General features: G+C 41.3%; 1 long non-coding RNA gene across 3 annotated transcripts in view; it reads left to right on the forward strand.

Annotated features, from left to right (window-relative positions):
- The window catches only part of LOC109438844 (uncharacterized), a 139221-nt gene that overhangs the window by 16490 nt on the left and 96086 nt on the right, over positions 1–26645 (forward strand). The window contains exon 4 of one of the 3 annotated variants that reach the window (XR_012495637.1): positions 297–692. The exons of the other annotated variants lie outside the window; for them this stretch is intronic. This is a non-coding gene — a long non-coding RNA (uncharacterized LOC109438844). Of the gene's footprint in view, positions 1–296; positions 693–26645 lie in introns of those variants that run through there. 3 annotated transcript variants of the gene reach the window in all.

Below are 26645 nucleotides of genomic sequence, written 5' to 3' on the forward strand. Positions count from 1 at the left end.
TCATGTGGCGCCACCATCCCTGCACTGCTTTGGAAAGTCCTTACCCACGAGCATCAGATGATCAGCGTTTTCTTGTTTTATTGCTCACTGCTCAGACTGGGTTATGTGAAGACTGGCGTGTCAGGTCCCTGGGAAAGGGGAGCTGAGAGGCTTTGTAAACAGTGACTATGACGTTGTAATGTGAGAATTTAACAGAAGAGGATGAAAAGTTAGCTGTGACTTAGTAGACACAGTGGGCCCAGGAGATAGCCAGAGCTTGTGTCGGAGGTCCTGACATGAGGACGTCCTCTTTTCAGGTGCTTGCTCCAGGTCATCCCTTGGTTTCCAGAAGAGAAGAGATATTATCGCTCTGAACAGATGGAAAGCACACGACTACAATTAGAGAAGGGTGATTGCTTTTAATAAAAGGGTACATCAAGGTAATGTAGCTTTTAATATGAGGTTTACATTTCCTGATTCATTTCATTAGCCCCCCCACTGATTCAAACTTACCACAAAGGCACACTGTCCAAAGCAAGGAAGCCACTTCTCCACAGTAGGAGGCATGGTGTTCGCCATCCAGCCTGGGGATTATGTGTTATCTGCCTCAGTTACTGCCGCCATTCCAGCTAGAGGCCAAGAGGGTTTTTACTCTTCGTTTGGAATGGGGACAGGGCTTTGTCCCCCTGCTATGAGGCAGCTACCTTCCAGTTTAGGGCACCTACCCAGTGCGCTTTACCTTACACATAACAGCTGGTCTGAAGCACTCCCCCTTTGGTGGGCATCTTATGGTGTTGTGTAGTTCAGGATGCTGGAGGATGATTCAAGAGGTGGTGGCAACTCCCCTCCCCCTCAACAAGTCCTCATTAATCACTTCTAGAGTATTGGTAGGGCAGCCCCACAAGGCAGTTACACATCTGGACACTTGCGTTTTAGGGGACATTGTGCTCTTTTGTTTTCTCTGAGGGAACGAGGGAGGAGCAGTACTTGTGACAGTGAGGCTGGGCTGGTGGTGGCAGTGCCATGACCATAACATCAGGAATCTGCAGGCGGTGTGCAGCTACAGGGCCTCTGTGTGAAATGCTTTGCAAAGCACAGAAGTCTGCTCTGCTCATGTCACCTTCCCCTGTCCGTCACCTCATTTTCTGTCTCAGCAACATTCCTGTTAACCAAACAGCTACAGAAGACTCTAGAAGACTCCAGAAGATCTGGGAGAAGAGAAAACAAGAAGATTGAGTCTGACTTCTTTCCACGTTAACTAGTTGTCATGCTGAACACTTTGGAACAGCGTGAAAGGATGGGCTCTGGGACAGGCTGACTGCTCTGTGGGAGGAATGGCATGGACCCTGCTGTTCATAAGCCTGAGTGGCTGGGGAAGGAAGTTCAACACTGAAGGAACTCTGAGATGTCTGTTCCCCAAGGTGGAATAATCTCGAGTGCTCCAATCAGACAGGTTTTCTGGAAGAAAAGGGCTTCAGAGGGGGTGGCTTAACACTTGGAGGTTTGGGTCAGGCTTACGCCAAAGCTGAACCCAGGTGAACAGATCCCAAAAGTTCTGGCCAAATGGACATTTCCAGAACAGATGGATCAGTAAAGGGCAAATGAGTTGAATTTTCTGGAGGGAGCAGAGGACACAAAGACCAAGGCCCAGGACCCAAAAGGTGATGACAGTCCAGGTGCAGATCAATGGTGTAAGGGAAGCCAAATCTGACGTGCCGAGGCCGAGGGCTGTCAAATGACTGGAAGCCACTTGATTTGATAGTGGATTTGAAATGGTGCAGCTTTTAAATAAAAGAACACGTCATCCTCCAAAGTCACTTACTTTTCCTTTTGGGAGCACATTCAGAGTTTGATGAAACACTGTGGCAGCCGCTCTAGTGTTGGCCAAGGTGTGATTAAATGGCTTCTTCAGGTGGGTTTTGTCTCTATGAGCATCCAACTCATCTTAGCTGAGTTTCATGAATGCTCACTGTGCTGGGGTCTCCTCCTCTCACTCTCAGCAGAGCCCACTCTGCCTGTTCTGGTCACAGAGTGACTCCCATCCATCAGGGGACGGTGGCTGTCTGCTTTAAGGGACCCTGACAATAGAGTTTGGAACTAGAGCAGCTCAGCATTTGGTATCTGTGGTTCAGGGACTTTTTGGCAGATGTTTTGGGATCTTTCCACCTGGGTTCACACTCTAAAGCCTTTCCTTGAACACAGCTGTAAAATTCCACCTTCAGTTTTGCTGCCAGCTCAGAGACACTCAGCGTTTCCATTAGAAGTGGCCAGGTGAGTGCGTTTCAGCTACAAGCGCTCCATTTCCTCTGTCCTCAGCTCCTGCTGGAGTCAGAGTTCATGGAGTCTCACCTGTGGGCCACTGTGAGTTGCCATATCTGAGCAGGTAGGGTGGGTCTCTCTCAGAACTGGAGTGGCTTGATGCCCTATGGCTGAAACAATTCACATATAATAATTTAAAATTCCTGCTTGGTGTGAGGCCTCGTATAGAATGCAAAGACATTCAAACATGGCACTGCCCTACATTGCTGATGACCCTTGTGGAAGGCACTCCACTTACACTGAGAAAGATGACCATCTCGAGTGGTTATACTGAATGCCAAGTGAAGGGGAGCCACAGAAAGCTTCCTTGTTTTGTTGGAGGGGACGGTCGCGGTGGCTGGGATGTTTACAGAAAGAGGGAGGACGTGTAAAATGGGTAGCACAGTGATGTCTGAACAAATGGGGAGGGAGCGGAAGACAGTGCCCTCAGGGTCGGGCAGGAGCATTGTTGGAGATGGGGTCAGAAGCCCCTGTGGCTCAGTCTCTCCCCTAAGACATGAAGGCAAGTAGGAAGGGAGTGGCTCTCAGAGCCCTGGGACTCCACAGCACCTTCAGAATGGGGGGGCGGGGGCTACACAGGGGCGCAGTCTCAGGTCCAGCATTGGTCCTTGGGGCCATTCAGCCGAGAGAGCCCCTGAAAGTCCTCCAGCAGGTGAGGGACTGGAACACAGTGTCACACAGGACAGCTTGGAGTCAGGATGCCAGGTGGGTTCTGCTCAGAGACCTATTAGAAGGCCCGGGGGCCATAACTCCAGTACCAGCCACAGGGTTACAGCCTGACTGGTCTCCACAGACCTGTTTCCTTCACCCCTCCTCACAGATATTTGGGATTTTTTTGTTTGCTTGTTTGTTTTTTGGTCTGGGCTGAGCCCCTTCCCCAGGGGCTGCCCAGCAGGACCCCCAGGAGCTAAATGTACTCTCTCCAGGACTGGCATCCAGGGGAAGCCAGCACACCCTGGAAGGTAGAGATTCTGGGGATTAAAAAACAATTTTCCTTTTGAATCCACTATAGATAAGAAAATAAAATGGGATTTTAAAAATTCTACGAAGGTGAATAATGTGATAGAAATTTGACTACTAGCTTTAATTATGAAATGAAAGTCAGGCTTACTAATTATAAACTAGTCCATCCTTCACTGAATGTGAAGCAGTTTATTTTCTTATATGTATTTTTTTGCAAATTGATCAGATTTATTGTCATGTGCACTCATTTTTTAATTTTCATTTTTAAATGAAACATTATTTAGCTTTGCTTGAATTGTATTTATTTTTATAATTACCCTCCATTTATGGGAGCTGATCCTGTTTTCCGTTTTTCATAATGGTAGGAAATTGCCTTTTGAAGTACATTGAATTACTCGTAAACTAAACATTAGTCGAGTTAGGGAAAATTATTGAATACTAGAGCCTGGCAAGTAGCATATGGGTGTGCCAAAATTGTGACATGCTTAAATGACTGGTTTATGAAATATTGCTCACGAAGAACTAGCAGATGCTCTTCTCACTGTCTGCTATGGAAGATGGTGAAACTGACTGGGTCCTGTCCTTCCACCAGTAAGACTAGGTACGTATACTGAAAACGCAAGAAACCAGTAGTAAGGATCTGCTGACTCTCCTTGCTTTTATGGGTCTCACCACTCGTACCTGCTGTAAGCAACAAGGGGAGAGGGATGACATCTCATTGACGTTGATGTCTGTGGTCTATAGCACAAAGCCTGCACATACTGAGCACTTAGTGTGCTTTTGCTAAATGAATGAACCAGCAGCTTTGCATTGCATTGAGAATATCTCTAGAAGGATTAAATTTTTGTTTGCTTATTCTAGATATATTGGGACATAATTACATAGATGTGGCCAAGGTATCTAACTCTTCAGATATTTCAAAAGACTGAGACAACCTCTGCGCATTCAGCAAGGGTGGGCTTTGAATTCCCAGCTTCTAACATGCTGGAGTGTGTGTGAGGAACTGTGAATAAGGGCAAATTGAGCTATTGGCCAGTTCTTACATATCTAACATTTTCTTTCTTCTTGCAGAAGAAAAAGATTCTTGGAAAAGAGACATAGCTGGTTCTTAGTTACTACTGGAAAAATATCACACCAAGCCCTGGCCGAGAGCCACTATTTCCAGTGGAAATACTGACTTGTAGCACCAAGGCCTATTGTAAAATCTAGTGAAATGTGCATGAAAACCTTGTATCTGGTTTGAGATTTATCTCTGGTACCAAGTCCGTCTGTCTGTGTGTTTTACTCTGGATGGCTGTTCATCCAGGGGTGAGGGGCTACCTTGAAGGGAAAAGGATTTATTGGAAGCAAAGTTACAGAATGAAATTTTCTTTTGTTATCGCAATGGCTTATTTAAAAATCTTGCCTGAGCAAAGGATAAGGTAAGTTTGAACTTTATTGTAATGACTTTCAGGCAGTCGCTTTTTGGACGACATTGCCTTGCCTTTCTCACAATGAGATTCATTAAATTAGGCTTTGGTATAATACAAGTGACATATGGAGGATGCTCTAAGAAGCAACTTTGCAGAACCTATGTATTTGCTATTGTGATACTGTTAAGGACATGGTTTACTATTTCTCTGTGTTGCTTTGTGAAGCCCACAGTTAAAGTGAATGCTGGGAGAAACTTTATTCTCTTTGAGGAATCGGTTTGGTTTTTCTCTCCTGAAAAATTGCTTGGCGATTATGTTCTCTGTGTTCACTCACAGCTCCACTGCTATCAATATAGGGGCTGAAGGCTGTGTCAGGCAGGAGATCCTGCTCGCTGTGCCATTTGTTGTGCGGAGAGCCCTGCGGGGTCTGGTCCCACTCCCCATACAAGAACGCAGGATATGGTGAGGCCAAAAAGGAACACCCACGGAGCCATAGGTAGGGGAGTCATACCACTACGGTCTCACTGGAGGCTGGGTTCACTGGACGTGTGACCTGCTGTCCGTTTTCTCTGCAACCGACCGACGACTCTCCTCCGCTCTCCTCAGCTCTCCTCAGCTCTCCTTCGTAGCCGCAGCAGTTATATTAGTGGCCAATGGCTCAATGGCCACAGCTGACGGCCAATCAGCCACAGCTGACGGCCATCTACTACCTGAGCCAGCACCCCTCCACGTGAGGCCGAGAGCCTGTAAACTACTTTCTGGGGCTCTCACCCCCACACTCCACCCCTTGCCAACCCAGCCGCCGTCTTCTTGCTAGCCCCCATTCTTCTCTCTCCTTCTGCTAGTGTAGCCACAGCAGTTATATTAGTGGCCAATGGCTCACTGGTTACAGCTGACCGCCAACTAACCACAGCTGATGGCCATCCCATCACAGTTGCATAGAAGCAATTTCCTTTTCCTCTGGTACTGACACTATCCTGAGTTCTCCTGGTCCTGATTTCTTATTTTAATTGCTAGTATTTCTAGTTAGCTGCTACATATCTTTTGTGGGATGAAGAGAGACATCTGCTGTGCTTGAGTGTGGCACTCAATTCAAGAACATTTTTTTATTCTGGTAATGAACGTTGGAATCAGTTATGAAATGGATGTATTTCCCTGATTTAAATAATGGCATAGTATGCGTATTAATGACTGACTTGGTTGTGAGGCTGATAAGAGTCTGGAATACCCAGTCTAAATGTCAAGAAAACTGCTGTGAAGTACCTACCTGCCTCATCTAGAAAGCAAGCTTGGTGTGGGAGATGGTTCTAGCATTGGGTGGAAAGGTAGAGTTAGGAAATACTTTGGGACTTAGCATGCAAGCAAACATTTCCAGTGTCTGGGCTGAACAGGCACTTCCGGCCCGTTGTTCACGAGCAGGCATTTCTGGCCCCTGGAGCTGAGCAGGCACTTCCGGTGGTCGGAATACTACCTGCAGGCTGGAGCAGCTTCCAGCAGGAAGGCCAGGTGTGTGTGGTGGCGCTGATGTTCCTGCTGCCTTTGTTGGAAGCCGAAAGGCTCCAGGCCTTGTGGCTGTGACTGCTCTGCGGTGATCCTGCAGGAAGGCCAAAGCCCAGTAGAGCTCCTACAGCCCTAGCGAGGTGGAGGGGATGTAACAATGGCGCCACTGGTCCCTCCGGCTGGAGAGTTCCCGAGCTCCCTGTCTTCCCAGTTTCTCTATTCAGTCTCTGTGAGGACAGAGCCCCAGAAAGCAGTTTCCAGGCTCTCGGCCTCACATAGAAAGGTGCTGGCTCAGGTAGTAAATGGCCATCAACTGTGATTGCATGGCCATCAGCTGTGGCTAGTTGGCCGTCAGCTGTAACCATTGGCCACTAATATAACTGCTGTGGCTATGCTAGCAGAAAAAAATGGGGGCTAGCAAGAAGATGGTGGCTGGGCTAGCAAGAGCGGATTGCAGAGAGGCAGATGCCGCCAGAGAGAATATAGTGATATGACTCCCCTACTTATGGCTCTGTGGGTGTTCCTTTTTGGCCTCACCATATCCTGCGTTCTTATGAGGAGAGCGGGAGCAGAGACCCCGCCAGACGCCCCGCACGACAAATGGCATAGTCGGCAGGATATGGTGCCGGCCAAGGCTCTCCGAAAGGCAGTAGAGCAGTTTGTGTGTATGAACACTCAGTCTCAGGAAGACCAGGAGGAGCAACTGCCGGAGAGCTGGACCCCCGTGGAGGGGTGGGAGGACATGGACGGTTCTCCCACCAGCACAGGAAAAGCCATGCAGCTGCTGGAGAAATGGAGCCCTGTGGAGAGGTGGAAAGATGTAGATGGTTCCCCAACCAGCATAGGCTGGAGAAAGCAAAGGTCGTTGTGGCCCTGTGGGCCGGGAAGTTCCTACTCAGGAAGCCCGGATGTGGGACTTGTCCCAGGAGGAAACACTTGCTGAGTCCTCCATGGGAGATGTGGGTGAGGTCAAAGTCATCCCTCACCCCCAGGACAGCCCTGGCGAATGACTATGGACTATGGGGAATTGCCTTCCATTCCTAATTTAATGGACCGCTTGACTGTTTGTTTGGGAACATACCACCATGTAGTGGAACTGGGGGATATTTGCTTTTGTGTCTTGACTGGCCGCCATTGAGAATATGTAAGCACCTTGACTGTGAGTCACTGTTGTTCCAGCAGGGTACCTTGAGAGGCCCAGAGAGAGTGGCGGTGCCCTGAGAGCCCTGGCTGAGTCCAGGAAGTCTGGCTGAGCCCTGAGATGCCCTGGTTGTGCCCAGGAAGTCGGGCTGTTCCCAGAGAGAGTGGCAGTGCCCTGAGAAACCCTGGCTGTGTCCGGGGAAACTAGTGGTACCCTAAGAGGTCCAGGAAGTCTGGCCGTGCCCAGAAGTACTGGTGGTGCCCTGAGAAACCCTGGCTGTGCCCAGAGAGCCTAGCTGTGTCCAGGATATTGCATTCACCTCCAGGCTCCTCACACATGGCCCCTCGTGGAAGACGCTTGTTGCGTAGATTGTGAGGTGAGAGCCTGTAGGGGTGGAGTGTGGGGACAGAGCCAGGAGTGCTGTTTCCAGGCTCTCAGCGTCACATAGACAGGTGCTGGCTCAGGTAGTAAATGGCCATCAACTGTGATTGTATGGCCGTCAGCTATGGCTAGTTGGCCATCAGCTGTAACCAGTGAGCCATTGGCCACTAATATAACTGCTGTGGCTACGCTGGCAGAAAATGGGGGCTAGCAAGAAGATGGTGGCTGAGCGAGCAGGAGCGGATTGCAGAGAGGCGGATGCTGCCAGAGAGAATATAGTGGTATGACTCCCCTACTTATGACTCCGTGGGTGTTCCTTTTTGGCCTCACCATATCCTGCGTTCTTATGAGGAGAGCGGGAGCAGAGACCCCGCCAGACGCCCCGCACGACAGTCTTTCGTTTTTTGTTGTCAGAGCAGTTCATCCAGGGCTTGGTAGTCTCGGCAGGAGAACTCGCTACCCGCATACGTGTGTATTTGAGCTTGCTCGCCGGAGGGGACGAGGTCAGGGTTCTCCTATGCTGCCACCATCTTGACCTCCAATACCAAGTTATTCCATTTTTAATTATTTGAGGAACCTCCACACTGTTTTCCAGAGGGGCTGCACTATTTTAATTCCCACCAGCAGTGGACAAGGATTCAAAATTCTCTACATCCTTGCCAATACTTGTTATTTCCCAGTTTTTAAATAATAGCAATCTTAATGGATATGAAGTTGTATCCCATTGAAGTTTTGATTTGTCTTTTCTTAATGTCTAGTGATGCTGAGCATGTTTTCATTTGCTTTTGGCCATTTGTATATCTTTGGGGAAATGTCTACTCACATTCTTTATCCATTTTTGTATTGGTTTGTTTGGGTTTTTTGTTGCTGAGTTGTATGAGTTCTTCATATATTCTGGATATTAATCCCTTATCAGATATATGATTTGCAATTATCAATTATTTTCTCCCTTTCTTAGGTTGTCTTTTCATTTTTTTGAGAGTGTTTTTGGTGCATAAAAGTTTTTAGTTTTAATGAAATATAAATTATCTATTTTGTGCTTTGGTGTCATATTCAAGAAATCATTGAGAAATTCCATGTTATTAAACTTTTTTCCCCTATGTTTTATTCTGGGAGTTTTATAATTTTGGTTTTTACATTTAAGTCTTTGAGATTCATTTTGAGTGAATTTTTGTATATGGTATAAGGTAACAACTTAAAAAGATGTTCTCTGATATTTTGCCTCATGGAGAGCCACTCTGTGAGGTAGTGCTCAGTCCTTCTGGATATTTTTTACAGCTGAAAACAAGGGAGAACAGGAAGGTGAGTGGCTTGCCAAAATTTAAGCAAGAGTGGCTAGAGAAATTAGAATCCAGACCTTAGAATTCCATGTCACAATTTTCTCTTTTTGGGGTGTGGGCTAGTCTAGGGTTCCAAGATATAAGCATATTTTCAAGAATAGTAAATTGCTCTATGAATAACTGTGTCAGCACTTTGCATTAGGCATACTAAATAACTCTCTTCAGATTATGTTAGATCTGCTAATTCACATGCATTAGCTCAATTTTTCTATAATATTGTGCTTACTTCGCATGGTGATGTTCATGATGACTTTTATGCAAGTATCTTCCCCCTTCAACAAGTTGTTAAAAGCAGTTCACCAGAACAGACTTTCTATTCATCTTATAATTGAAAGCTGCTTAAATCTGTCTGCTTGATAGCTCAAGGATATTTCAAGGCACGTCAAACTCAGTGTTTCAAAATAAAACCCCAAGCTCATCTCCCAGGCTCAGTCCTCTCCCTTTAATAAATGGGAGCCCTCATGTGCAAGACACTGTCCTCTGGTCAATGAGGATATCACCTTCCACCCAGCCCCACAACTAGCATGCTGAGGGTCATCTCCAACACCTCCCTCTCCCTCATATCATCACCAATGCTCTTCATTTTTCTACTAAATATTTTTATATCTTCCCAGTTCTTTTCATTTCTACCCCTAACACAAAACCGCTCTGGTCTAAACTGCCATGGTCTCTCACCTGGACCAGGAAAATTGTCTCATAGCCTGCCAATAAAAAGTACTGATTGTATAGTGCAGTTAGATGAGTTTTGACAAATGTAACCACCCATGTAATCACCATGACAATGAAGGCATAGAACTTCTCCTTCATTCCGTACATCTTCCTAGTTCCCTTCTGCTGTTGTATCTCACAAAATTACTGACCTGCTTTATGTAACTGTACATTAGTTTGGCTTTTTAAGAATTCAATATAAATAAAATTATACAGACATACTTCCTGTTTCTGGCTTTTTGTGCTCAGCATCATGTTTTCTTGACATTCATCCATTTTGTGGTGTGTATCAGTAGTTCATTTCTTTATACTGCTGAGTAGTATTCCATTGCATGAATATAGTATAATTTGTAAAGCATATTCATTCACCTGTTTCAGATGTGTGGGTAGTTTCTAGTTGAGAGCTAGTGTGAATAAAGCTGCTAAGAACATTTGTGTAAAAGTCTTTGTGTGGGGAAATTATTTACTTTGCATGGGAAAATACTTAGGAGTTGGATTAATTGATTTTAAAAGAAATTGAAAAACTGTTTCCCAAAGTTGCTGTACCATTTACATTCCCACCAACAATGTACAGTATTTTGAGTCGATCTGTGTCCTCACCAATACTCAGTATTATTAATATTTATTTTTATTTTTTTATTTTTATTTTTATTTTTTTATTAAATTTATTGAGGTGACAATTGTTAGTAAAATTACATAGATTTCAGGTGTACAATTCTGTATTACATCATCTATAAATCCCATTGTGTGTTCATCACCCAGAGTCAGTTCTCCTTCCATCACCATATATTTGATCCCCCTTACCCTCATCTCCTGTGGTATATATACACAATGAAATACTATTCGGCGGTAAGAAAAGATGATATAGGAACATTTGTGACAACATGGATGGATCTTGAGAGTGTAATGCTGAGCGAAATAAGTCAGACAGAAAAAGCAGAGAACCATGTGATTTCACTGATATGTGGTATATAAACCAAAAGCAACAAAAGAACAAGACAAACAAATGAGTATTATTAATATTTTTAAAGTTTGGCTATTCTAGTGGATATATAGTGCTCTCTCATGGTTTAGTTTGCATATTCCTCACGATTAATGAAGTTGAACACTTTTTCATGAGCTTTTGGGCATTTGTACATTTATCATGAGTATCTTTTAGACTGCCCATTTTTAAAATTGGGTTATTTGTTTTCTTATTAAATTTTTCTGGAAATAAGTCCTTTGTCAGATACTTAAATTGCAAATATTCTCTCTGGCTTGTCTATTCATTTTCTTGATGGTGTCTTTTATAGAAAAAAATGTTTAATTTTGAACTTTGATGAATTTTTCTTATATAGTCAACTGCTTCTTTATCATATCAAACTAAACTTTGCCGATCCCAAGTTTGTAAAGATTTTTTTTTTTTTGCTGTTTTTTTTCCTAAAGATTTTTAGCTTTTGGGTTTAGTTCTATGGTTTATTTTGAGGTGTGTGTGTGTGTGTGTGTGTGTGTGTGTGTGTGTGTGTGTGTGTGTGTAATATAACGTAAGAAATTAGGTGCTTTTTTCTTTCTTTCTTTTCTTTTTTTTTTTTTGTTGCCATACAACTATCTATTTGTTCCAGCATCATTTGTGGAAAAGATTATTAGTTGTTCATTGAATTTCATTGACATCTTTATCAAAAATCAAATGTCCATATATATGTGTGGGTATTTTCTTGACTCTCTATCATGCTCATTGATGAATGTGTCTGTCCTTACCAGTGTCACTCTGTTTTGGTTATTATTGGTTATTATTGCTTTGTTATAAATCCTTATGTACGTATATAATTCCTCCAAATTTGTTTTCTTTTACACAGTTTTTTTTTTTTTTTTTTTTTGGTTCTTTTTGGTTGTTTGCATTTTGAAGATCCTGCTAGGATCCTGTTTGGGATGACATTGATTATCTGGATCAATTGGGGTGAATGGACATCTCGACAATACTGACTTCTAAACCTTGAGCATAGTATATCTCTCCATTTATTTAGGTCTTTAATCTCTCTCAGAATTTTTGTTGCTGTTTTCAGTGTCTTTTTTATATTTACTAAGTATATCTTAAATACATAATGGTTTTGAACATTATTTTGTTGCTAGGATGTAGAAATATAATGGACTTCAAAATATTGACTTTAATCTTGCATCCTTGCTAAATGTACTTATTTCAAATAATTTTTAGTAGTCTCCTTAGGATTTTTCTCCATCTCTAACCATGTCATCTGCAAATAACAAAGGCTTTACTTCTTCCTTTGAGATCTGAATTCCTTTTATTTCTCTTTCCTGTCCTGCTGGCTAGAACCTCCAGTACGAGAGTAGAGGTGTTGAGAGTGGAAATTCTTGTGTGTTCCTGATCTTAGGAGGAAGGTATTCAATCTTTCATCGCAAAGTATGATGCGAGCTATAGCTTTCTCATAGATGCCATTTTTGAGTTGAGGAAGTTTTTGCCGTTTTTACTTTTCTGAGAGGTTTTTTTTTTAAAAAATCATAAATGGGGTTAGATTTTGTTAAATGCCTTTTCTGCTCCAATTGTGATGCTAATACGGTTTTTCTTTGAATATGATGAGGTAAGTTGATGAACTTTGTAGATAATTTCTTTGAACATAGGATTCTGAGGAAAATAGCTTGACTACAGTTGTTCTAAATGAAAAATAATTTCTCCAACTTAAGCTTTATAAAAAAATTATTAGTATGTTGTCATTTCAGTGTTCCAGAGCCTTGAAACTGGCTAGGTGTGCATGCCAGCTCTAGCAGGTACTAGCTATATGACCATGAGCAAATCATTTAATTATTCTGAGCCTCTATTACATATGTATCTCGTATGATTTTTGTGAGACTTAAATGGGATAGTGCTTGTAACATGGGAACATTTACTGAGCGCTGACTGTGTTCTAGACACTGCTTTAAGCATTGCTTATAGATTATTTTTTCAATATGTACTGACCTGCAATAGTATAGGTGCTATTTGCATTTTCACCGATGAGGAACAAAGGCACATACATTCTGTAACTTGCCGAGTGTCCACAGCTGGCGAGGGATAGAAGAGGGAATGTACCCCACAAACTGGCTCCAGTGTCCGTTGTCATACCAAATACGATGGTTTCTCTGGGCCACACTACATACTACGTATTGCATTGTCTGCTACTTGTAAGTAATGTTAGCTATGGCTGCTGCTTTGCTGTCATCCACAAAGTAGATAATTTGATATTTTATACCACTTCATTATGGCATAATGAGCCTGGAGTATGGGGAAATATTTTTGCCAAAATTTTGCGTCAGGTTCTGAAAAGACCAGAACAATATTCTTTAAAATATCTTTTTTTTTAATTGAAGTTTATTGGGGTGACAATTGTTAGTAAAGTTACGTAGATTTCAGGTGTACAATTCTGTATTACATCATCTATAAATCCCATTGTGTGTTCACCACCCAGAGTCAGTTCTCCTTCCATCACCATATATTTGATCCCCTTTACCCTCACCTACCACCCCCCAGCCCCTTTACCCTCTGGTAACCACTAAACTATTGTCTTTGGAGAGAGCTAGGCTACAAAAACAGGTACATAATTAGTCCTATTTGTGAAGCTTGATTAAGTTAGGAATTTGTGAGGTAGTTTTGAAATAACTACATTCATTCAGTTGTCTACAAAGTCTGCAGACTTCCTCTGTGCTCACAAATTTCTGTGTTTAAAATATATTTTTGATTTTTGTAATAATCTACTTAAAATATATATTCATACTTAGAGAACTAATGATCGTTTTTAATTATTAGCATTAAGAGAGATGGTCTCTGAAGCGAGTTTTAAGGATGTTTCATTGCTTAATCAAAGAAACATCCAACTAACCCGAAACCGTTTTCACTACTTATTTCATATTACGTGATGTAATGTTGCATACTCTGACTTCTTCCTGACAGTCACAGGTCTTCCCAACTGTGCATGCAAAAGATGAAGTGTTCCTAGATATTTGAACTGTTAAGCCCTCTTGGGAAATAATTTTAAACCAATTTCTCATTTTATCAGAGTTTTACAGTCAGCAGAGCACACAGGCACAATGTTCTTTTGTGGACAATTCTATATTTCCATCTGTCTTTGTGTTTCTTTCAACTTCTGTTCATTTTCTACCTTTCTTCGAAAGTTATTATTAAAGTGTGTGTGCGCGGGCAATGGACAAATGCTACTTTGTTTCAAAGTTTTTCTGCTGCTAAATTTTTGCTATTTCATCATCCAGTTGATCTGAATTATCTACTGCTAAATTAAGTTTCTCTCAAGGGACTTATCTTTAAGATAGTATTTCTTTCAACTAATCTTTGTATCTCTTTTAGGTTCCTTTTTTTAAAGGAAACTGTTTTCCAGGCCAAAGGGTTTGGTATAGAGTGATTTTAATTTTTCTCTAATATAAGGATCATTTTGGCACAGATAAACAAAGATGAAAAAGAACCAGCTAATGGAATTCCAGCCATTAATTAATTCACATTTGAAAACCAAGTTTTCAGAATTCCTTCTTCTGTGTTAAATGACAACAGACCCACCTGTACCTTTACAGAAAGGCGAGGGTAAAGCCTGGCGGTGTAAAATGAGCCCTGTGTTGAGTCCATTCTCACTCCCCTCTGTCACCAACTAGTTGCGGAACGTGTTCAAAGCTCTGAACCTTTCCGAGCCTCAGTTTCTTAGTCTATTAATATATGATGTTTGACCACAATGTCCTGTAGATGTCTTGGAGACAGTGAATGCTAGCTCACCAGAATATTAAATCTAGGTCGCTGAAAAGACACTAGGTTTATTGTTTAGAAAAATGTTTGCTCTGATATGCCGAAACAGTGTGAGTGAATAAGGGCATGGTTTCAACCTCTAATAATGATTTTTATTGTTATAGGATATTTAAGTTGAACATTAATTTAATAGAGTATTTAACAGTATGCAGTGTTTTTAAAAAATCTCTAGGCTTTTTCTTTTAAATTTTATTTTATTAAATTTATTGGGGTGACAATTGTTAGTAAAATTACATAGATGGATCTTGAGAGAGTAATGCTGAGCGAAACAACTCTAGGCTTTTTCTAAAGCAATTTCAAACTTTTGTTTTTCCATCTCCTTTTTTTTTTCCATTTCAGGTGTACAAAGGAACCTAATAGTTAGACATTTACACCTCTTCACAAAGTGATAACCTCCTCCCCCACGCTACTACCCCTCTGCCATCTTTTATAACTTACAATACCATTGACTATCCTCCTTATGCTATACTTTACTTCCCGTGACTCTCTCTCTCTCTCTCTCTCTCTCTCTCTCTATATATATATATATATATATATATGTATGTATGTTTAATCATAGTTGACATACAATATTATTCTACTTTAGCTTCAGGTGTACAGCGCAGTGGTCAGGCATCTACACAATCTATGCACTGATCCCCCTGATAAGTCCAGTGCCCATCTGGCACCTTACATGATCTTTACAACATTGTTGATTATATTCCTCATACTGTATTTCACATCCCCATGACTGTATTGTATCTACTAATTTGCTCTTTCTAATCCCTTTACTTTCTCCCCATCCCCTCCCCCTTACCATCTAGCAAACAACACGTTTTTTTTTTCTATATCTCTGAGTCTATTTCTGTTTTGTTTGCTCATTTATTATGTTCTCTAGATTCTACATATAAGTGAGATCATACAGTATTAGTCTTTCTCAGTCTGACTTATTTCACTTAGCATAATATTCTCAAGGTCCACCCATGTTGTTGCAAATGGTAAGATTTCATTCTTTTTATAGCTGAGTAATACTCCATTGTATAAATGTCAAACTCTTTTTTTTTTTTTAGTAATTAAGAATGTCCAGTAGAAATAGAAATTTATGGGTAATATTTATGTGAGGAGAGTAGATTAGAAACCTACTCAATTTTCTTATTAAAATATATTTTAAATACACACGTTTATTGAGCAGGAAAAGACAAAATTCAGTGGTATGTGTTGTTGATCTTTCATTGTTATATGAATTAGGAGTGCCGTTATAGTGGATAGACGCTAGAAAAATGATGACTGGGTGAATATATATATATATATATATATATATATATATATATATATATATATATAGTCCTGTGAAGGTTATGTGGTTGTGTTAAAGAAGTTTTCCTAATTCATAACACTTTTGTAATTTGAGTAATGACAACTCATAGGGCACACCTTGTATTGGACAGGTAAGGAAAAGTCAATAGACCTAAAAACACCAGTGCCCATCTTCCTTGGGGATTTCAAGGAGGAAGAGAAAATGGACAACTGCTGAGATGACAATTACAGCAGAAGTGGGAGAGCCAGCTGAGCCTAATGTGACCTGGATGAGGGTCGCAGCCAGCTGGTGGCTGTTGTGTGCCTTCAGGGCACGTAGAGGACTTGAAATTGAAGCTGAGGTGCTTGGATAGTCGTCAGCCTTAGGAAAAGAAAATGACAGGAAGACATGGTTGCTTTATGAAACCAACATTTAAAATTTCATAGTAATGATGTGAGGTCATCAGTAGTTATCAAAACGATGATCTACAGATGTATTTCCTAATTGCCCATATATTTAGAGTGTAGAATATTGTTGGGTGTTTAAATGACTCGAACCTCTGACTTAGCTCTGCCATGGAATGACGCTGGGTTTGAACCCTCATGTAGCTGGTGCACATAGGTACACCAGCAAGCTAGGCATCCTCACATGGGGGTGTTGATGGGATCCCTGCTGAGATTGCAGCTGGGGTACACAGCAGCTGGTGCCCAAAATCCCCTTCAGATGTGACCGGACTGGAGGCAAGTCATTCGGCAGAAATGTGACCATTTTTGATGAGCTAAGATGCTAAGCCTGTACTTGAGGAGAACTGTTTTATAATTTATGAGTAGTGTTCCTACTTCTGCAATGCTTCTCCCCTCGCCCCATTTTTTTGATTCATTTACAATTTAGGTCTCTGTCCACAACACAAGGTCATATTCCTGATGATTTCTCTCGTCCTGTCTCTTATCTGCTCATGTCACTTTATCTGCTGTGTTTCCAAATCAGAAAATGACCACGATCCCTAGTCTTGCTTGGCAGTCTTCACATTTAGATTTCCCAGTGCTGGTGGAGGTGTTTATGATACCTCAGTGTCTGGAACAATCGAACTTCAGTTTGTATTTGCCTTGTCTGACTTCCTTCGCACCCCGTAGTTTTCATTCATTCTTTAGTGATTTATTCAGCACTCATCCTGGCAGCTATTTCCATGTTTTTGTAGTGCCTGTGCTTACCTCTTTTACTGCATCTGTCATACTATATGTTTCCCATACATATATGGGAAGGCAAAATAGTGCTGGGGTCCCACTATACCTGGTCTCTTGCAGCTTCATGGAACATACTAGGTACTCCATAAAACCTTTCTTCCCCTAAATTCACTAATAATGGTAAATCTGTTTTAAACTTAAGTTCTCGTGATATTATTTAATTTTTTTTAGTATAAAAATGTTAAATCACAGAGAAAAGTGTAGTAAATAAAACTATACTTCAGTAAATAGCGCTAAATAGTAATCAAACATAGGGTCTCTTCCACCAAGCTTTGTTAAGTCTAGTGTTTTACTACCTTCCTTATAGATTTTTTTACTATATCTTATAATTCCTGCAATTTTATTTAAAGGAAACATTATAGGTGTAGTTGAAGGCCCTGTATTCTCCTTCCCAATCCTATTTCTCTTCCTTGCTCCCCAAAGCATCTGAGTACATTTAGTATTCACATGTAGGTTTTTAGGGTTTTATTCTCTGTGAGTATATTTTTAAACAATACCCACTATTGTTTTGCATATTTGTAGATGTATAAAAATGGCGTGATATTCTCTGTATACTTTTGCAACTTTTGTATACTTTTGATTTCCTCAATCTATAGTATGATTTTGAAATAGTCCATGTTGATGGATTCATTTTAATTGCAGAATAACATTTCATTGAGTGAACAAATCCACAATGGATTAATCAATGCCTGTGGTGATGGGCATTTAGATAGGCTTCAATATGTTTGCTGTTGCAAACAGTGTGGCAATTAACATTCTCGTGCATGCCCCCATTTCATGTATGTCAGTGCAATTGCACGTGCACCTTCAATCCTGTTATTGCAAAAGTACTGTTCGAAAAAATCAAATCTGACACTTTTTGTCTTTTAAATGTCAAGTGAAGTCCATTTTTATTTACTGTAATTCCTCATATCTCGGGGGTGCCAAAAAATGTATACAAGTGGACACTTTGGTCAATATTGCTCAAGTAGTAGTTCGCTGTAATCAGAAGTGTCTGGATGCTGATGGTATCCACCTCTTATAATTGCAGAACTCAAACGTGATGTGTATTCATCTTTTGTTATTGGTATATATTGCGTATCACAATTTTAATACAGTTTTCCTTTCTTAAAATGTGTTTGCATTTTTCTGGCACCGTCTGTATATGGTTTCATCTCTGCTATCTAATCCTGGTTTTTTTCTATGCTTCCCCTCCACTCTTTTCCTGCTTGTGGCATTTTATCATTACCCTTACCTTCTCTCTATTAGTTGGAAGTTTTATATACATTATATTTCTATTCTTAAAATGTTAACATCTGTGCTTGAAATTCATCTAAAGTTAGTCAATCGCTGTATCATTTTAGGAAGACACTAAACAATCAAGGATCCTATAACACAAAAACTCTGGTGAGCCATATCTATCTTTCAGATTTTTTCCCCCTAGTATTTTAGTTCTCACTTAAAAAAAATCTATACCAAATAATGATAAATGAGATTCAACCATAAACTTGGTAAACTCCTCATTTCTTTTTGTATATCAGTCTTTTTTTTTTTTTGGTTTTTGTATATTCTTAAGTAGGTCTGTTAGTAGTGAAATGGTTTGGGTTTTGTTTATCTAAAATTGTCTTAGTCCTTATTCTCAAATAATTGCTTAGCTGGAAACAGAATCCTAGGTTATAGTTATTTCTCTCAGCACTTAAAAGACATCTTTCTGTCTTTTACTTCTGCTGTTGTAATGTTGGCTGTCAGCAAAATTGCCATTTCTTTGTAGATAGTCTGTTTTCTCTTTGATTACTTTTACAATGGTTTACATGTGCATTATAATGTGTCTAGTGTGAATTTATTTATCATGCTTTGATTCTTTCATGATTCCTTAAACTGAGAATTTATGATATTCTTTAGTTCTGGAAACATTTATCCATGTTCTCTTGGAATATTTTTTCTTTGCAATTCTCTTTTTCATCTCTACTTTGAGATATCTTCTGAGAAAACTGGACTTTGTAGACTCAGACTCACTTTATGTTTCTCTCATGTTGTTTTTAGTAAATATTAACATGCAAAATATAAAATATTTTTATATGAAGAATAGATGCAATACACATCCATGTACCTGCCACCTAGCTTAAGATATAAAGATGACTATTGTCTTTGAAAGTCCTCTTGAGCCTCTTATTAATCCTTCACCAAGCCAGGTAACTATTATCCTACAAAGTGTATATAGCATCCTCATACTTTTCTTGATAGTATTACCACAAATATTAATATCTTTAAACAAAGTATTACTTAATTTTTCTAGCTTTTGAACTTTATATACGTGGAATCATACCCTAGATATTCGGTGACTTGATTTTTATGCTCAACGTTAAGTGTAATCCATAATTTTAATTATGTAGCTGTAAGTTCTTTTGTGTTTTCTATTTCTGGCACTGTATTCTGTTCACTGATATACTTGTCTATTCTTTCATCAATATCACACTGTCTTTATTACTGTTGCTTTATAGTTAGTCTTGAAGTTGTATAGAGTCAGTCCTCCAACTTTGTTGTTCTTCAATAATGTGTTAGCTGTTCTGGGTCTTTTGCCTCCATATGAACTTTAGAATCAGTTTGTCAATATCCACAAAATAACTCACTGGGATTTTGATTGAGATTGCATTAAATCTATAGATCAAATTGGGAAGAACTGACATCTTGACAATATTGTCTTATTTATGAGCATGGAATATCTAGCACTCCTTTTATTTAGTTCCTTATTTTCAAAATTTCATTCATCAGAGTTTTATAGTTTTCCTCATTTAGATCTTGTACATATTTTGTTAGATATACCTGAGTATTTCATTTTTGGGGTGCTAATGTAACTGGTATTGTGTTTTTAATTTCAAATTCCACTTGTTCATTGCTGACATATGGAAAGTGATAGACTTTTGTATATGAACATTGTATCCTGTAACCTTGCTATAATTGCTATTAGTTCCAGGAGATTTTTTTTTTTCTTTTTTTTCTTCTTATTATTTTCTTGATTCTCTCAGGTATTCTACATAGATGATTACGTCATCTGAAAACAAAGACAGTTTTATTTTTTCCTTCCAATCTGTATAGCATTTATTCCCTTTTTGTTGTCTTATTGCATTAGTTAGAACTTCTGATAAGAAGTGGTGAGAGGGGCCATCCTTGCCTTGTATCTGATCTTGTGAGGTTAGCTGTGGGGTTTTTGTAGATAATCTTTACCACACTGTGGAAGTTAACCCCTGTTTCTAGTTTTGTAAGAGTTTTTCTCATGAGTGGGTATTGGATTTTGTCAAATGCTCTGTCTTGCATCTATTGATATGATCATGTGATTTTCCTTTTTTTAGCCTGTGGCTATGATGGATTATATTAATTGATTTTCAAATGTTGAACCAGCCTTGCTACCTGGGACAAATCCCACGTAGTCATAGTACATACTTCTTTTTATACATTGTTGGATTCAACTTGCTAATATTTTTGTTGAGGATTTTCACGTCTTTGTTCATGAGATATATTGGTTTGTAGTTTACTCTTCTTGTAATACCTTTGTCTGATTTTGATATTAGGATAATGCTGGCTTCATAGAATGATTTAGGAAGTATTCCTTCTGCTTATAGTCTTTGAAAGCTAGTGTAGAGAATTGGTATAATTTCTTCCTTAACTGTTGGAGAGAATTCACTAATGAGCCCATCCTTCCTGTTTTAGAAGGTTATTAATTACTGATTCAATTTCTTTAGTAGATACAAGCTTATTCAGCTTATATACTTCTTCCTGCGTGAGTTTTTTCAAATTGTGACTTTCAAGGAATTGGTCTATTTCATCTGCGTTATCAAATTTGTGGGCATAGAGTTGTTCATGATATTTCTGTATTATGCTTTTAATGTCCATAGGCTCTGTAGTGATGTCTTCTCTTTGATTTCTGACATTAGTAGTTTGTATCTACTCTCTTTTTTTTCTTGTTTGCTTGGGTAGAGTCTTGTTGATTTTTTTGTTGTTTTCTTCAAAGAACAGCTTTTGGTTTCATCGACTTTTTTCTATTGGTTTCCTTTTGTGTTTTCTGAATGGTAATCTTTTGTAGACAAATTTTAGTCTGCCTTTCTATTGCTATAGAGCATAAAGAAATGGAGCTTGAGAGTTTGCCAGCAGACAATTTAGCTTTTAAATAGAAGCTGAGGCCCTGAGAGTGCTGTGGCCCATGAGTCTGCTCATAGTGTGGAGAAGGGAAGCTCTATGCTGTTTCCATATGGACAATATGAAAACAAGTTATGTGGCATAATCAACTGCCCAACAGGGGTAGGCAACAAACAACGTACCTTATGGGTTAAAGTAGCAAACATTTATGACTCGCGTTTGGGTCACTTAGACTTGGGGGCCTAGGTTGCACCCCAGACTCTACCTGTCAGTTCAGAATAGCTCTGCCTATGTCTCACCTGAGCACCCAGGCTGTGGAGCTCCTCCTGATGGATCTCAGGCATACAGTGAGGGGTAACAGCAAGAGATGTATTCTGAAGGCTTTGGCTTGGAGCTCACACATGACTATTCCATTCCATTTCTACTGTCCAAAGAAGGCCACATTGCCATGCTCGTAGTGGGATGGGGGTACGAGAAAATAGTACAGTCTGCCACATATTGCTCTCGGAAGTGAACATTAACTCATTAACTATTCAGTGTTTGACTAGATTGTGGGTGTCTTGAAGGAAAGAGTCACAGTGTTACTCTGCACGTGATGGGCATGCAATGGATCTAGGGCATTTCATGTGATCTCCTCAGTTGAAATCAGAATCACAGCTAACTTGTCAGCCATGGCAAAATGCCTAGCAGGTCACTTGGTCTGCCTGCAGATGGGATAAGATGTTGAAGAGACAGTCCCTGGCCCCAAGGTGCTTGCTCATGCTCTGGTGAGGGAGAAAAATGCTAAGGGCGGTAATTAGGTCAGGACCGAGGTCTCTACCCCTCACTGCTTGATGTTTTGGAAATAGACTGTTACCAATAGTGGCTCTAAAGGCCTGTGGTAAGATGAGCAACCATAGGCACATTGTAATTGCTAAAGGCCAATGTGCTCACTGTGGGTGTCTTTATGATATGACTCCTAAGAGAGCTTAGGGGACACCTGCATTGTCGAAAACAGAGATTCTTCCTGGAGCTTCTTTCAGCACTCTGGTTTCTGGGGAACATTCTCCTTATACACGTACCTCTGAAATGAGAGGTGCTAGGAATTCACATCCTGGTCTTCCAGTTCATGAGTAGATGACAGCTCCACAGGCAACAGACAATGGAATCCAGAAGACCTGAACTTGAGCTATGTTCAGGAGAATTGTCCCTATGGCCTTGCCTCCAATCCGGGGACAGGGAGGACGGGCTGCTTTAGGGGTGGGGGGTGCTGTGAAGTGTATAAATATATTGACTAGTGTTGACTATTTGCCAAACACTCTGTCAGTGCCTCTGCATTTTCATAGTGTTGTACAAACATCAAATTCTTTACCCCTACAAATGACCCATAGGATACGTATTACTCTTCCCTTGTGAGAGATTTAGAGAGGATAAATGTCTTAGAAAGTTTGCCTCTGGAGGTTGGGCTCCTAACCATCACTTTTTCGTCCTTTTATTTAGTGTTTCTTAATTTTGGAGTGGTCCTAGACCTGTTTGAGAATCTGACATAAGCTTAAGACTCCCTCTTCTGAATAATGTGCAAACACAGATGCACAATTTGCAGAAAATGTCAAGGCATTCACTGATCTTCTAAAAACCATCCATTCATGGAAGATATGTTAGAGATCCCTGGTAAAAATCACACAGGCTGACCTAGATAGAGAAAAACTGTGTTCTGAGTAAGAGCTGAAGGATGGAATTTACTTAAAAACCAACCATAGCTTTATGGAAGAAAAGGTGAGGTCCCATGAGAGCAAGGTGGCCTCATTCTTTATAACCAAATGTATTAACAATGTAAATCACATCACTCACTCATGTACACATGTGCATGCATACATACATGCTTGCATTGCGTACGCTCCTGAGCCCACATTTTATGGACTGGCTGATTTTTAGAGTGAGTTTAGAGAGGGTTCTCACTCACCTTTGGATATAGAGACACTCAGGCACAAATGATCTCATTTTATTGGCGATGACAGACCACATGGCAAGGGTGGTAGACATAGGAGGAGGATATCCTGCTTGAGAAGATGGCAGGTCTTCCCCAATTGAAGCTGAGTGAGATCCATTCAGAAAATCTCCTCACAAGGCATATTGGCCAAATTTAAATTGGTCAGAGTCCCAGAAAGATTAATTAACCACAGGAACTGTGTCTTGGTTGAGGGAAGCAGAGCCCTTATTAATCTACTAATGGGGCATTTTCCTCAGTGAACAATGGGAGCTTGGACAGGCTCAGGGAAAAACAAAAGGACATTTTTCATTAAAATGTCATATGATCTTCTTTCCTAATATCTGTAATACTCCAGAAATTGTACCATCATCTTGAAGAGAACCAGCTTCAAGCTTTATGTGTCATTTATGAACAATGAATATTGTTTGACTTCAGTCTTGACAAGCTCGCTATGCAAAATCCATCTTGTTTTCTCTCTTTGGGTCATGTTTCATGTGGTTACCTGTCATAATTTGTATGGCAGTGACCACATTACTCTGATAGTGATGGACCACACTCCCACCAGGTAAAAGTTCAGTAGATGAGTGAGACAAATCAGCATTTTTGGGGGACTCCCCAGGTATTCTGGAAACAGACTTTTGATATTTGTGTCTTTAGTTGTCTGTGTCAAAGAAGGGGACTAAGCACTGTGACAGAGGTGAGCCAGGAGAAAGGGCAGTGCTATCCCATCGCACTCAGGCATGAGGTGGAGGAAGCAGTCAGTGGGTGGCTCATTTGTTCAGCCAGCTTGTACTCACAGTCCCCCTGTTACATGTCAGCCACCGTGCTGGGTCCCAGGGACAAAGCACTGAGATAAGACAGGGAGCTCTCTATCCTTCCTGGACTCGCATTAAACACACCAAGGTGCTTTACCTAGGTGGGCTGGTGGGAACAAAAGGGTGGAAAGTTAAGGAATTAATTATGTCACAGTGAGGGGAGAATTTTAATTCTGCATTTGTGACTGAAAAATTATTTGTGCAGTGGCTTCATTTCTGAGTTCTCTGCTGGGTGAGGGCATTTATTTTTCTGGGCCCCATGTCTCTCTGTGCCTGTGAATGAATGAATGTTGCTGCTCACAAATTGCGAGTGGACTTCCTGGCGCTCCCACCCCACGTCTTCCTTGCCCCGAGTGTGGCTGACCCAGGAAGTTCTCTGCCTGCTGCTTCCCCTGAAGACCCAAGGCCAGAACCAGTGGAAACAGCAGAAAGAAGCCACGTGACGTGTGACACAGCCAAACTTCCCCAAAGCCTCTTTAGCCTCTTCTGTCCCTTGGGCAGCTGCCTCTGGCTCCTGAACCTTCCTCGTTTCTGCCACAGGGTCTGCCTTCTGCTCCTCACTCCTCAGCCCTGCTCTGCTCTCACTACCTTTGCTTCCTGGCTGTCCACCCCATACACGGGCAGACCACAAGGTTCCCCAAAGCCTGGAACTGTCTCAAGGGCAGGGTGCACGATGGGCCTTCGGCCGAGATGCTTTCTCTGGTGCAGACACTATTTCCTGGGAGGCACTGGGAAATGTGGCGCCATTTTACACAAACTCCCTTCCAGCCTGCTGCTCCACCACCCCAGGTATTTACAAGGTTCCAAGGTGAAGTCGGGAGCTGAGGTACTCACCTGCCAGGCTTGGTCCCTTCCAGAGGCAGCCACACTGGTTTCCAGAGCATCTATTTTAGTGTGGGGTAGTGCTCTTCTCTAACTCTGACTTGTTTGTAAAATATGCCTCACATATTTTTCAAGGTCCCACACATACGCCCACTCAGCTACCCACCCACCCACAGGGGCTTGCCTTACACACACACACACACACACACACACACACACACACACACCCCACATACAAACCCGACTGCCCTGCCAGGAACCCAAGGAAGCAGTGCTTTGCACCCATCTGGGCCTAACCTGCCTACACTGTTTGCCTAAAATACTTGTGAGTATATATACAGCATGATGCAAAACTAAGTTTTGAAGCAAGTGTGGGGGCTCCAGGGCACTTCGCCATTTCCTCTTGTCCCTAAAGCTGTTAAACCAAATTAAAGGGCTGGAAGAACAAGAGGCCAGCTGTGCTTCAGCTGCAGCCTTACTTGTGACAAAGTGAAACGTGGGCACCAATAGATGGCTTGCTGTGTAGTCAAAAATAGGCTGATGATTGGTTGGCGTGCTCCAGGGGGAGGAGAGGGCAGGCCCTCTTATGCTGACCCCGCCCAGGTGGACCGGTGTGTCTGTCAGAGCAGATTCCAGGGGCCGGGTCCTTGCATTCTATTACATTGGGACAAGCTTGAATTCTTCTAAGTCTTTCTAAAATTGTCAGGCTTTTTTGTCTCTGTTTTGGTTTGTTTTTAAAATTTCCCCACAGTTTCCTGTTGTGCTGTCTCGTTGGCTGAGTTCAACTTTTCTGTTGGCTGTAATTACTGTGAGGCTTTTGACAAAAGTTGAAATACCTAAGTTGACATTAAAGGTGCATTACACTTGAATAAACCAGGAGACAGAATATCGCGCACTGTTTCGGAGTTGCCCCTGTGTTTTGTCTAGATTAACAAATTTAGACGGCTTTTGGTTTTTGCAGCATTAATAATGGCCAGGGCAATCTCTGGAACTTGTAAACACTGCTCGTGTATATTTGCTAAAGTGTGAGGTTGAATAAACATTACCTGATGGTTTGTGAAGCATTGGCCAGCAGGGAACCAAACTGTGCTTTGAAATGCGACTTTTCTCACTTGGAAGTTGGGGAGAGAGAGCAGGGGCAGGAGACTAAGAAGTGGCTACTTTAATCCTTGACTCTTTGGCAATCCACAGGTGACCATACACAGTTAACACAACCTCATGGTGCCTCAGTTTCTCTAAAACTACCACAGTCAGGTAGACCATTGACATTTCACACTCACTTATCCAGTTTGGAAGATGGTTGGAAGAAGGGCCAACCATGTGTTTCTCTCTGTAGCCAAGTGACATGAATGTCGGAGTTTTGACCTAGAAGGATCCACAGGCACCTAGTTCAGCATCATTTCCCAAATGGGGCATCTTGGGCCCAGAGAGCTGTGTGTGGTTGGGTAGGTTCTCTGCAGGACACGGGCAGAGGTGTGCTTTCTCAAGGCCTCTGCCACCTGTGCCTGTTGACTTTACTATCACGACCCTCTTTTGCCTGTTGGAAGCATGGACCATTTTCTTGGCAGGTAAAGACTGGCCTGGACATGGCACAGGGTCAGTGAAATGTTTGCCCATGAAGATACACGAAAATTTCAAGTCTAGATGGTGACTTAAAATTTAAACTTACGTAGAAACAAATGTTTAAATCATACAACTTAGTTTTTTTCTTAGAATCTTCTTCTTTCCACACGCCCTACAGTGTTGTTAATGCTTTATTCAGCAGACCGAGAGGCTGTCCCACTGCTGAGGTGGGAGATCACAACTGCAGTGGCAGTACCTGCTCGCCACGTGGCAGGATTTCACGGGACATGGTTTACTGTATGTGTCTCATTTAGTCCTCATGG

Source organism: Rhinolophus sinicus, linkage group LG04 (genome assembly GCF_036562045.2).
Source record: "Rhinolophus sinicus isolate RSC01 linkage group LG04, ASM3656204v1, whole genome shotgun sequence".
NCBI lineage: Eukaryota > Metazoa > Chordata > Mammalia > Chiroptera > Rhinolophidae > Rhinolophus > Rhinolophus sinicus.